General features: G+C 41.5%; 1 protein-coding gene across 6 annotated transcripts in view; it reads left to right on the forward strand.

Moving 5' to 3' along the window:
• The window catches only part of XYLB (xylulokinase), an 81,159-nt gene that overhangs the window by 33,480 nt on the left and 35,231 nt on the right, over nt 1-12,448 (forward strand). The window lies entirely within an intron of this gene.

A 12,448-nucleotide genomic window follows, 5' to 3' on the forward strand; every position in this document is an offset into this window, starting at 1 on the left:
TAAAGCTTCAACATGAGTTTTGGAGGGGACACATATTCAAACCATAGCAACTGGCATGGAGAGGGCAGACCCAGGGCCGGGGGAGGCAAAAGGAGGAGAAAGGGATTTCTGAGAACTTGAGCTGTAGAATAATCAGCATTAGGATGTCAGTGAGTTCCCCTTACAGGTGGCGTTGGAATGGTCTAAGGGTCTGTAAGGAGGTTGGACTGGCCGCCTATAGAGTCCAGGTTTCTAAGATGTATTTGTCTCTCTGGGCTATAGCTGTTGTCACTAGAGAAGATAGTGAAGCTGCTTTGCTTGAGGGCCTTCCTATGATACTTTATGGACAATCCAAGTTCTATGTAATATATATTTTATACCTTTGAATCAACTGAGTAAAAGGATACTATAAAAATACCCATTAGGGAAACCTCTTAGAAAACCTGTTAGACAGCATCTGCTAAAGCTGAATATACGCCTACCCAGCAATCTCATTTCTAAGTAAAGGCACAACAGGAATTTGTGCATGTGTTTACTAAATATGTACAGGAGAACATTCATTGCAGTACTATGCTGAATAGCCCCACAGTGGAAGTGGCCCAGTGCCCATTAATAGTAGACAGAAAAAATGCATTGTGGTGCATTTGTACAACAGGATACTACACACAAATGAAAATGAACCAACCTCAGTGATACACAATGAATCTTACCAAAATGGGTGAATCTTACCAAATGTAACACTGAGCAAAAGAGGCCAAACACGGACATACATATGGCAGGGGTCTCTGTACATCAAATTCAAAAGCAGATGGCACTACAGGCCAGGCACAGTGGCTCACACCTGTAATCTCCGCATTTTGGGAGGCCGAGGCAGGTGGATTGCTTGAGTCAAGGAGTTCGAGACCAGACTGGGCAACATGGTGTGTTGTGGGAAGTCAGGGACCCCAAACAGAGGGACTGGCTGAAGCCATGGCAGAAGAATGTGGATTGTGAAGATTTCATGGACATTTATTAGTTTCCCAAATTAATACTTTTATAATTTTTTATGCCTGTCTTTACTGTAGTCTCTAAACATAAATAGTAAAGATTTCATGGACACATTACTTCCCCAATCAATACCCTTGTGATTTCCTATGCCTGTCTTTACTTTAATCTCTTGATCCTGTCAGCTGAGGAGGATATATCACCTCAGGACCCTGTAATAATTGCATTAACTGCACAAATTGTACAGCATGTGTGTTTGAGCAATGTGAAGTGTGGGCACCTTGAAAAAAGAACAGGATAACAGCAATTGTTCAGGGAATAATAGAGATAACCTTAAACTCTGACTGCTGGTGAGCTGGGTAGAACAGAACCATATTTCTCTTCCTTCAAAAGCAAATGGGAAAGATATCGCTGAATTCTTTTTCTCAGCATGGAACATCCCTGAAAAAGAGAATGTGCACCTGCGGGTAGGTCTCTGAACTGGCCCCCCTGGGCGTAGCCTGTCTCTTATGGTCGAGGCTGCAGAGATGAAATAAACTCCAGTCTCCCATAGCGCTCCCAGGCTTATTAGGAAGAGGAAATTCCCACCTAATAAATTTTGGTCAGACTGGTTGATCTCAAAACCCTGTCTCCTGATAAAATGTTATCAATGACAATGGTGCCCGAAACTTCATTAGCAATTTTAATTTCGCCTCGGTCCTGTGGTCCTGTGATCTCACCCTGCCTCCACTTGCCTTGTGATATTCTATTATCCTGTTAAGTACTTGATGTCTATCACCGACACCTATTTGCACACTCCCTCCCCTTTTGAAAATCCCTAATAAAAACTTGCTGGTTTTTGTGGCTTGTGGGGCATCACAGATCCTACCAACGTGGGAAGTCTCCCCCAGACACCCAGCTTTAAAATTTCTCTCTTTTGTACTCTGTCCCTTTATTTCTCAAGCCAGCCGATGCTTAGGAAAAATGGAAAAGAACCTACGTGATTATTGGGGCAGGTTCCCCGATAATGGTGAAACCCCTTCTCTACAAAAAATACGAAAATTAGCCAGGCGTGGTGGCACATGCCTGTAGTCCCAGCTACTCAGGAGACTGAGGTGGGAGGATCGCTTAAGCCTAGGAGGTTGAGGCTGCAGTGAGCCATGAGACCCTGTCTCAAAAAAAATAAAAAAAGCAGACAAAACTATTTACTATTGTTGGAAGTCGGGATAATTAGTAGTTACCTTTCAGAAGGGGCCTGTGGGGTGCTGTCAATGTTCTGTTTCATGTTCCATGGGTGTGTTTAGTTTGTAAAAATTTATGAAGATTATAGGCTTATGATGTGTGCATTTTTCAGGATGTGTGTTCTAGGTCAATACAAGATTTTAACATGTGTAAAATGACCACCATGAGCATTCCGATTGCCCTCATCCCACCACCCTAAGTGTAAAAAGACGTTTCCCAAAGGTCTGCAAAGACTTCCAAGTTCCCTGAAAATGAGACTGGGTGAGCAGGGCAGGGTTGGTGCTGGAGTTGGTGGAGTGCCTGGCAGGGGTCCTCCGGCTGTCAGAAGAGAACCCCAGGGAACGGAACAGCCCAGCATACAGGGAGAAGCAGTTAGGGCAGAAGGCCCCTATGGGCTCAGGAGGAGCTGATGGGATTGTGGCATTATTCCCAGCCTCTAAGGCATCTCTTGTGCAAAACAGCATAGAGTTACTTATCCTCTTAGCAAGCTTAAATGCAGAATCAGACCTGTTTTGCCGCTCTGCTGAGTGATCACTTAAATAGACATACTTGGAACCAACAGAGGTTGCACGCACGTGAGGACTCATTCTCCAGGCTGCTGTGTGGACTGGCCAGCTCTTTCGTTCTTGCCCAGACATCATCTCATTTGGCTTTAATAGTGTCTAAGGGGAATAAAGAGGCACTTTGAATAAAAATGATTATTGTGATACTAACAGCTGCCAGCATTTTTTGGGCACTGAGTGTGTGCCTGGCCCAGTTCCTTAGCAATTAATCTTTATTAACAACAGTACCTCTGAAGTAGGTACTGATAATGATTCCCACTTCACAACCGAGGAAACCAAATCTTGCAGTGGTTAAATAACTTGGTCAGGGCTGGCACAGCTGGGATCTGAACCAAGCCAGTCTGGCTCCAGACGCTGGATTCTCAACCACTGGCTGAATCTGCTTTTTTTAAGGAACAGTCGCCCTCTTGATGTTTATAGACACCATCAGACATGATAGAAACCAGCTGGGCAGGGCTAATAAGCCATAGTTTTCAGTTTATATTTCAGTGTGTTTCATGTTGTTTAGGTTGATTGTAAAAACAGTCAAACCTTGTAATAGCAAGTTTGAAAAATAAAGAAAATGGGCCTGGTGCTCACACCTGTAATCCCAGCACTTTGGGAGGTGGAGGCGGGAGGATCACTTGAGCCCAGGAGTTTGAGACTGGCAACAAAGAGACCATATCTTTACAAATAATAATAATTATAAATATCCCGGTATAGTGGCATGTGCTTGTGGTCCCAGCTACTGGGGGTGGGGTGGCAGGGGTGGCAGGAGGCCGGGGGGATCGCTGGAGCCTGGGAGGTCAAGGCTGCAATGAGCTGTGATTGCACCACTTCACTCTAGCCTGGGCGACAGAGCGAGACCATGTCTCAAAAAAATAAAGGAAAATGACTCATAATCCCATCCCCTCTCTCCAACCACTGGTATCATTTAGGGACATTTTCTCCCAGTCTCCTTTATGAGCTTATTTCCATACAGCCATAGTTTGTTCCTTTGTACCTTATATGCAAAGGGTGTATACAAGAACCAAAGTTTCTCAGAAGTCATCTTTGTGGTGCTGCGTATGATGGCCAGGTTACTTTTCCTGCATTTGGGCACTGAGGGTGTTCTTGTTTTTTTTGTTTGTTTGTTTTCTTTTGTTTTGTTTTTTTGGAGACAGGGTTTCACTCCTGTTGCCCAGACTGGAGTGCAGTGGTGCGATCTCGGCTCACTACAACCTCCGCCTCCCGGGTTCAAGTGATCCTCCTGCCTCAGTCTCCTGAGTAACTGGGACTACAGGTGCACACCACCATGCCCAGCTAGTTTTGTATTTTTAGTAGAGACGGGGTTTCACCATGTTGGCCAGGCTGGTCTCGAACTTCTGACCTCAAATTATCCACCTGCCTCGGCCTCCCAAAGTGCTGGGATTGCAAGTGTGAGCCACCGTGCCTGGCCATTGTTCTTGGTTTTCCAACGTGGAATCACACTAGAGCATCTTCCATAGCTTGAGTTATTTCCCCAGGAGGATGGCAGTCCTTCTCTCTTCCCAGACACTGTCTTCACAGCCAGCGATGAAGATGGGAGAAGCTGAGAGGTGGGGGCTGAATGTCTTCTCCTGGACCGAGCCAAGGGGCTGGATGGAAAGCAGCAGGTCTTAAAAACAACTATTTGTTTTAAAATACATAACGAATGGATGTCTTTTTATCATAAAAGATTCATGCAAAACAGAAATATGGAATAAGAAGCAAATGCCTCCTTCATATGCCTCCCAGACTCCTTTCCTTCCTTCCAGACTGTGACTTCCTTCCTGTGTTAGATTGAATCATACGGAATTGCCAATATTGAAGAAGTTTTGATTTACAAAAATGGCAATTGCATATGGTTCAACCTGATACGTGTGTGTGTGTATATATTTAACAGAAATGCTATTACATTCTATGTGTTATTCTGAGACTTGCTTTCCATAACAGTATGTACAGGTCTACCTTTTTGTTTTCTAATGACTGGCATGAGGTCTGATAAATTATTTTATAGCCCTAGTTGAAGGACATTAAGATTATTTCTTGTTTTGTTTTGTTTTTGTTTTTGTTCTTGTTTTGAGACAGAGTCTCACTGTCACCCAGGCTGAAGTGCAGTGGTACAATCTCAGCTCACTGCAACCTTCGCCTCCCGGGTTCAAGCGATTCTTGCACCTCAGCCACCTGAGTAGCTGGGATTACAGGTGCGCGCCATACCACCTGGCTAATTTTTGTATTTTTGTAGAGATGGGGTTTCGCCATGTTGCCTAGGCTGGTCTCAAACTCTTGACCTCAAGTGATCCACTCATCTTGGACTCCAAAATGCTGGGATTGTAATCTCCACTTTCACCATCTCATTCTATGCCCTATACCCTTGTCCCTAGTTCATTCTTGTTTGTGTATTTTTTTTCCCTTGAGCATATTAGCTAAAGGTTGGTATATTTTATTAAGCAATGTTAATTTTTTTTGTGCTCCCTTTTATTAATTTCTAATTTTATCTTTTTAAATGCCTTCCTTCTACTTTATGAATTTTTTTTTCTGTATTTTTAAGTTGAAATTTTAGCTCATTTATTCCCATCCTGTATTAACTTCTAATTTATGCATTTCAGAATGCTACATGTTAACTTTATTTACATATCTTTCATTTCTAAAAAGATAGTAATTTTCATCTTTTTCTGCATCAATGAGTGGTCCTTCAAACTGGCCCCTCGTCCTTTTGACATATCTTCCATCATTCCTTGAGCATTTCCATAGCTTCTAGTTTAAAAAAGTTTCAGGCTCATCTTGTTTTTTCCTTGGATCAGCCCTGTAATCTTCCATTTATCCAAGGGGCCCTGACTTCTCTGAGTGGGAGAGATGTTTGGATGCTCTCTCTGGATGCTCATTGCTACTGGGATGATGCTGTTCCCAGCCCCTTTCAGTGGGCTGAGCTGGGAATATGTTAGGATATATAACAACCCCTTTCAGTGGGCTGAGCTGGGAAATATTAGGATATATATGTATATATCCAAATATATATATAAGTCTGTATCAATGCACACGTTACCTTTCTATTTGTCTGTCTGTCTACTTCTCCATGTGTTGAAAAACATGAGTTCAACCCTATACACTCCACTTCCAGTCCAACACCATGGGGTTCATTCTGGCTTTCTTCCTTCCCATATTTGTATCTTATCCTAACAGTGACAAAGTTGATTCTTCTGACTCCTCCAGATTGCTGCCTCCTTGACATGCAAGCCCCGTTTTGGCTTCTCTGCTTACCCTTACCTGTGTTGTCTCTGTGTCCTCTCTCCAGCAGCCTCTTGAATCTGCCCCACTCTGGTTATGTATTTACGTGCGGCCCTTGAGCCACTTCTGTTTGCCTATTTAATGGCTTTTTAGAGAAGGAAGAAGAAAAAAGAAAGGTAGGAAGGTAGGCAGGCAATAAATATTTTTAAAGGGAAGGGTCCATTTACATTTAATGTAATTATTGAAATGATTGGATTTAATTGAATCTATCCATTTATTTTTTATTTTTTTAATCCATCCATTTACAAAATGGATTACATATCAATTTTGCTTTTTCTTTTCTTTTGTTCTATATGTTCTTTTTTCTTTCTTATTCTTTTCCTGTCTTATTTTTGGATTAACTGAGCAAAGTCTAGTATTCCATTTTATCTCCTCTGTTGGCTTTTTAAGGTATACACTTTTTAATTGATTTTTAAATTGAAATCCTTAATTTGAAAAGTCTGATTTGCACTAATATTATACGCTTGAATTTTTTACGAACATGCTTGCACTACAGGAATGACTAAAGGATGTCTTCCGGCCTAAAGGGAAAATCATACCAGATGGAAAGTCAGAGCTTCAGGAAGGAATGTAGAACATCTATAAAAAGTGGATTCTCTTAAGTTTTACTTTGTCTGAAAATGTATTTATTTTACTTCATATTAAACTAATGTTTTCTGTTGTGGAATTCTAGGTTGGCACTTTTTACTTTCAGCACTTTGAAAATGTCATTTCATTGTTTTCTTGACTTCTAATGTTTCAGATAAGAAATTAACTGTCATTCTTAATGTTATTCTCCTGAATGTAATGGGGTTTTCTTCTCTGGCTGATTTAAGATTTTTCTATTAATCTTTGATTTTCAGCAGTTTGATTATGATATACCTAAGTAAGAGTTTTTTAATTATTATTTTGTATGTATCCCCTTTGTGATTCACTGAGCTTCTTGGATCTGTGGGTTAATGTCTTCCATCAATTTTGGAAAATTCTTAGCCATTATTTCTTCAAATATTTATTTTTCCCTATTCTCTCTTTCCTTTCCTCTGGACTTCAGTTACACATCTGCTGTTGTCCCATAGGACTTTGATTTTCTATTCTTTTTTTTTTTTTCTCTCTCCCTGCTTCAGTTGGACAAGTTCATTTTTTGTTTTGTTTTGTTATGTTTTGTTTTTTTGAGACAGAGTCTTGCTCTGTTGCCCAGGCTGGAGTGCAGTGGCATGATCTCAGCTCACTCCGACCTCCACCTGCTGGGCTCAAGCGCTTCCCCTGCCTCAGCCTCCTAAGTTGCTGGGACTACAGGCAAGCGCCACCACATCTGGCTAATTTTTTGTATTTTTAGTAGAGATGGGGTTTCACCATGTTAGGCAGGCTGGTCTTGAACTCCTGACCTCAGGTGATCCGCCTGCCTCAGCCTCCCAAAGTGCTGGGATTACAGGCATGAGCCACTGCGCCCGGACTTCAGATGGACAATTTCTATCACACCTCTTTTTATTCATGTTTCTGCTGTAGACAGTCTGCTATTAAGTCCATCTAACAAATTCATTTTGGATATTATATTTTTTCTATTTCTAGAATTTCCATTTCATTCTCTTATACTTTCTTATGTCTCTGCTGAAATTTTTGATATTTTAACCATTTTGTCCATCTCTTCCTCTGACTTTATATCATCTTTATAATTATTATAAAGCTCCTATCTGCTAATTCATCTCAGAGTCTGCTTTTATTTACTATTTTACTGCCATTTCCTGCTTCTTAAAATGCTATTTAATTTTGTTTGAATGCTGTATGTTGTGTTTAAAAGTACAGTGTTGACTAAAGTGGCTAATTTTTAAACCTTTTACTTTTGAGATAATTGTAGATTCACATGCAGTTGTTAAATAAATAGCTAATGTTTACCTGCAGAAAAGGCTTGCCCTTCTATCAGGAAGTGCAGGTGAGGTGGTGGTTTTTTTTTGTTTAATCAGGGGTTGGATCAGTACTAGTTAGTTTTAGTTCACCAGTAGTTGCAGTGTCTTGGGATCAGGATCAGCAGGATCAGGCCCCTCCCTCCATCAAGTCTTTGGGACCTAACCACTGAGATTACAGAGCTCTTTCTCTGTTTTCTAGCTCTTCCCCCACTTCCACATCACTGCTTCCATAGTAGTTCATTGGAGACATTTGGTGGGTAGGGAGGACTAGCTCTATATTGGAGACTCTTCCAGATTTCAGTCCTCCATACCAGCCCAAATGTAGTTGTTTTTCTTTTCTAGCAAAGTTTATCTGCCTGTAGAGTCTTACTTCTTCATGTCTCCCATGCTGCAGGTATGAATCAGCACTTAAGGGCTCATCTCATTCTGGAATTTATTTTATTTAGACTTCTTGAATTTACAATTTTTTGATAGCTTCAAACAAAAATATGATGCTCTGGTTGTTGTTGTTTATTCCACTCTGTCATTGTTACAGCACAAATGTGTTCTTTCTTGACCATCATCATCTTAGCTGGAAGTGGAACTATATGTCTTTTATTAGATTAAGGTTTACTATTATTTTACTATTTATTTTTATTTATTTATTCTAAAATGGAGTTTCACTTGCTCTGTGGCCCAGGCTGGAGTGCAATGGTGCATTCTTGGCTCACTGCAACCTCTGCCTCCTGGGTTTAAACAATTCTCCTACCTCAGTCTCCTGAGTAGCTGGGATTACAGGTGCCCACCACCACACCTGGCTAATTTTTGTATTTTTAGTAGAGACGGGGTTTCACCATATTGGCCAGGCTGGTCTCGAACTCCTGACCTCAGGTGGTCTTCCTGTCTCGGCCTCCCAAACTGTTGGGATTACAGGTATGAGCCACTGTGCCCAGCCTATTATATTTTTTTGGAGACAAAGTCTAGCTTTGTCAGGCAGGAATACACCCAGGCTGGAGTACAGTGGTGTGATCACGGCTCATTGCAGCCTTGAATTCCTGGGCTCAAGCAATCCTCCCACTTCAACCTCCCGAGTAGCTGGGACCACAGGCATGCATCACCGTTCCCAGCTAATTTTTGTATTTTTTGTAGGGACAGGATCTTACTTTGTTGTCCAGGTTGGTCTCAAATTCCTGAGCTCAAGCAATCCTCCTCCTGCCTTGGCCTACTGAAGTGCTAGGATTAGTAGGCATAAGCCACTATGCTCAGTCAGTTTATTGTGAAAAATATCATGTATACAGTAGAGTATATGTATCTTACAGCAAGTTATAAAACATATTAATCAAACATCTGATGATCAGCACTCGGGTTAAGAAATGGAACATCAACCAGGCACAGTCACTTACACCTGTAATCCCAGCACTTTGGGAGGCCGATACAGGCAGATCGCTTGAGGTCAGGAGTTCAAGACCAGCTTGGCCAACATGGTGAAACCCCGTCTCTACTGAAAACACAAAATTAGCCAGGCTTATAGCCTACTCGGGAGGCTGAGGTGGGAGAATCACTTGAACCCAGGAGGCGGAGGTTGCAGTGAGCCAAGATCACCCCATTGCACTCCAGCCTGGGAGACAGAGCGAGACTTCATCTCAAAAAAAAAAAAAAACAACAACAAAAAAAGAAGAAATAGAACACTAGAACCTTAGAATCTTGCTGTGCTCCTCTTCCACTGTATCCTCATCTTCCCCTCATCCCAGCAGAGATCATTTCTATCCAGATTTTTGTATTATCATTTCCCTGGAATTCTTTATGGTTTTGCCAGCTGTGTATGCATTCCTTTAAATACATTGTGGCTTTTTGCCCTTTCTGAACTTCATGATACATGGAATTATACTACATGCGGTGTGATTTGCTGCTTTAGATCAACGTCATGTTTATGAATTCATCCATGTTAATGTGCATAGATAGCTATTAGCTGTTAATTTTCATTGTACTGTGATATTCCATCACATGATTATACAACCATTTATCCATTTGCTATGGCCTGACTGTGTCTCCCCAAATTCACATGTTAAAAACTTAATCCCCAATGTGACAGTGTTGGGAGATGGGCCTGATGGAAGGTGTTTAGGTCATGAGGGCTCTTGTGTATTAATGCCACTATAAAAGTGCTTTCAGGAGTGAGTTCACCATTTTCTGCTTTTCAGCCATGTGAGGACATAGCATTCTGGGGATTCTGCTAAACATTCTACTATATATGGGACGATCCCTCACAAAAAGAATTATCCAACCCAAAATAAGCAGGGTTTTATTCTGGTTGGAAGAGGAATCAAGCTTTTTTCTGTGATGAGTAGAGCTGCTTTCCATGTTTGTCTCCATGCCTGCTGTGGGAGCTCAGTGTCATTTCAAGTTCCTCTTCACTCAGTCCCCCCATGTACCCTCCCCAGCTAGTAGCCCACTTTCACTAATGAGCACTTCTTTACTTTAGCTTGGGGACAAACACTGCTGCTGCTTCTGCTGCTGAGTGTAAGGGAGTGGAGGGAAGGGTCTTGAGACCCCTGCTGTCATGAAGTCAGTTGTGTACTCTCAGCAGCAGTTTATGAGGGTTCTTATTTTCCCATATCCCCACCAACATTTAACAGCAACAACCTTTAAATCTGTTGCCAGTCTGATGGGTGCAAACTGGTATCTCAGTGTCAGTTTAATTTGTGTTTTCTTAATTAACAATGATTTTGTTTTGTTTTGTTTTGAGATGGAGTTTCGCTCTTTTTGCCCAGGCTGGAGTGCAATGGCGCGATCTCGGCTCACTGCAACCTCCACCTCCCGGTTCACTGCAACCTCCACCTCCCGGTTCAAGTGATTCTCCTGCCTCAGCCTCCCGAATAACTGGGATTACAGGCGCACACCACCATGCCCAGCTAATTTTGTATTTTTAGTAGAGATGGGATTTCACCATGTTGGCCAGGCTGATCTCAAACTCCTGACCTCAGGTGATACATCCGCCTCGGTCTCCCAAAGTGCTGGGATTACAGGCGTGAGCCACCGTGCCTGGCCAATTAATAATGATTTTGAACAGCTCTTTGTAACTCTGGTTTCTTTCTCTGAATTGGCTATGTACATCCTTTTCCATTTTTCTATTTGATTTCCTATCTTTCTCTTATTGATTTGTAGGATTTTATTGTATACTTTGAATATTAGGTTTTTGACAGTTTTTTGTGTTGCAGATATCTCTCATTTATCTGTTGCTTATTTATAGTGTCAGCAATTTAACAGAATTTTGATGAAATTCATCAATTTTTCATCTTCCATTTTATGCTTTTGAGGTATTGTTTAAGAGATTTTCCCCCTACTCCAGTATCACAGAAGTACTGTTTTATGTTTCTCCTGTTGATGTTACAATTTTACCTTCCACATTTAGGACTTTGATCCATCTGAAGTCTTTGCGAATGATGTAACTTGGGATCCAATTTGATTTTTTCCACATGTTGATCCAGTTTTCCAAACACTGTTTACTAAGTGGTCTGTTTTACCCCATTACTTGTAGCGCCCCCTTTATCATTTATCTAGTCCCTATATATACATGGGTCTTTCTCTGTACTCCCTTTCATTTTTTTTTTCCTTTTTTTGGAGACAGGGTCTCACTTTGCCGCACAGGCTGGAGTGCAGCGGCGCAATCTCAGCTCACTGCAACCTCCACCTCCTGGGTTCCTCCCACCTCAGCATCCCGAGTAGCTAGGACTACAGACACGTGCTACCATGCCTGGCTAATTTTTAAATATTTTTTATAGAGACAGGGTCTTGCCATGTTGCCCAGGCTGGTCTCAAAGTCCTGGGCTCAAGCGATCTACCTGCCTTGGCCTCCCAAAGTGCTGGGATTACAGGCATGAACCATGGCACCTGACCTACACTCCTGTTTCTACTTCATGGGTTTATTGGTCTTGTTCTTGGGGCAGAAAAACTGTTGTATTATTGTGGCTTTGTAGTATGTCAGTATTAGTTGGCTAGGGCTGCCATAAGAATGTGCCACAGAATGGGTGGCTTAAGCAACAGAAATTTATTTTCTCACAGTTCTGGAGGCTAAAAGTCTGCGATCAAGGTGTCGGCAGGGTTAATTTCTTCTTAGGCCTCTTTCCTTAGCTTGTAGATGGTCACCTTCTTCCTGTGTCTCCACATGGTCTCCTCCTGTGTGTCCCTGTGTCTTCATTTTCTCTTCTCATAAGGACATCAGTCATACTAGATTAGGGCCCACCCCTAATGACTTCATTTTTAACTTAATTACCTCTCTAAAGAGGTAATATCTGTCTTTATCTTCAAATACACTCACATTCTGAGATACTGGGGTTTAGGACTTCCACATATAAATTTAGGGTAGACACACTTCAGCCCATAATAATGTTTTAATATGTAGTATAGCAATTATCCCCTCCTTGCTTTTCTTTTTAAAATATTGTCTGAGCTGTTTATAGGTCTTCATTTTTCCATAAATATTTTATAAGAAATTGGTCTAGTTCCTTAAAAGATTCCAGTTGGAATTTTTATTTAGGTTGAATAGGATGTATACATTAATTGGAAAAGATT

Source organism: Pan paniscus, chromosome 2 (genome assembly GCF_029289425.2).
Source record: "Pan paniscus chromosome 2, NHGRI_mPanPan1-v2.0_pri, whole genome shotgun sequence".
NCBI classification, from domain to species: Eukaryota; Metazoa; Chordata; class Mammalia; order Primates; family Hominidae; genus Pan; species Pan paniscus.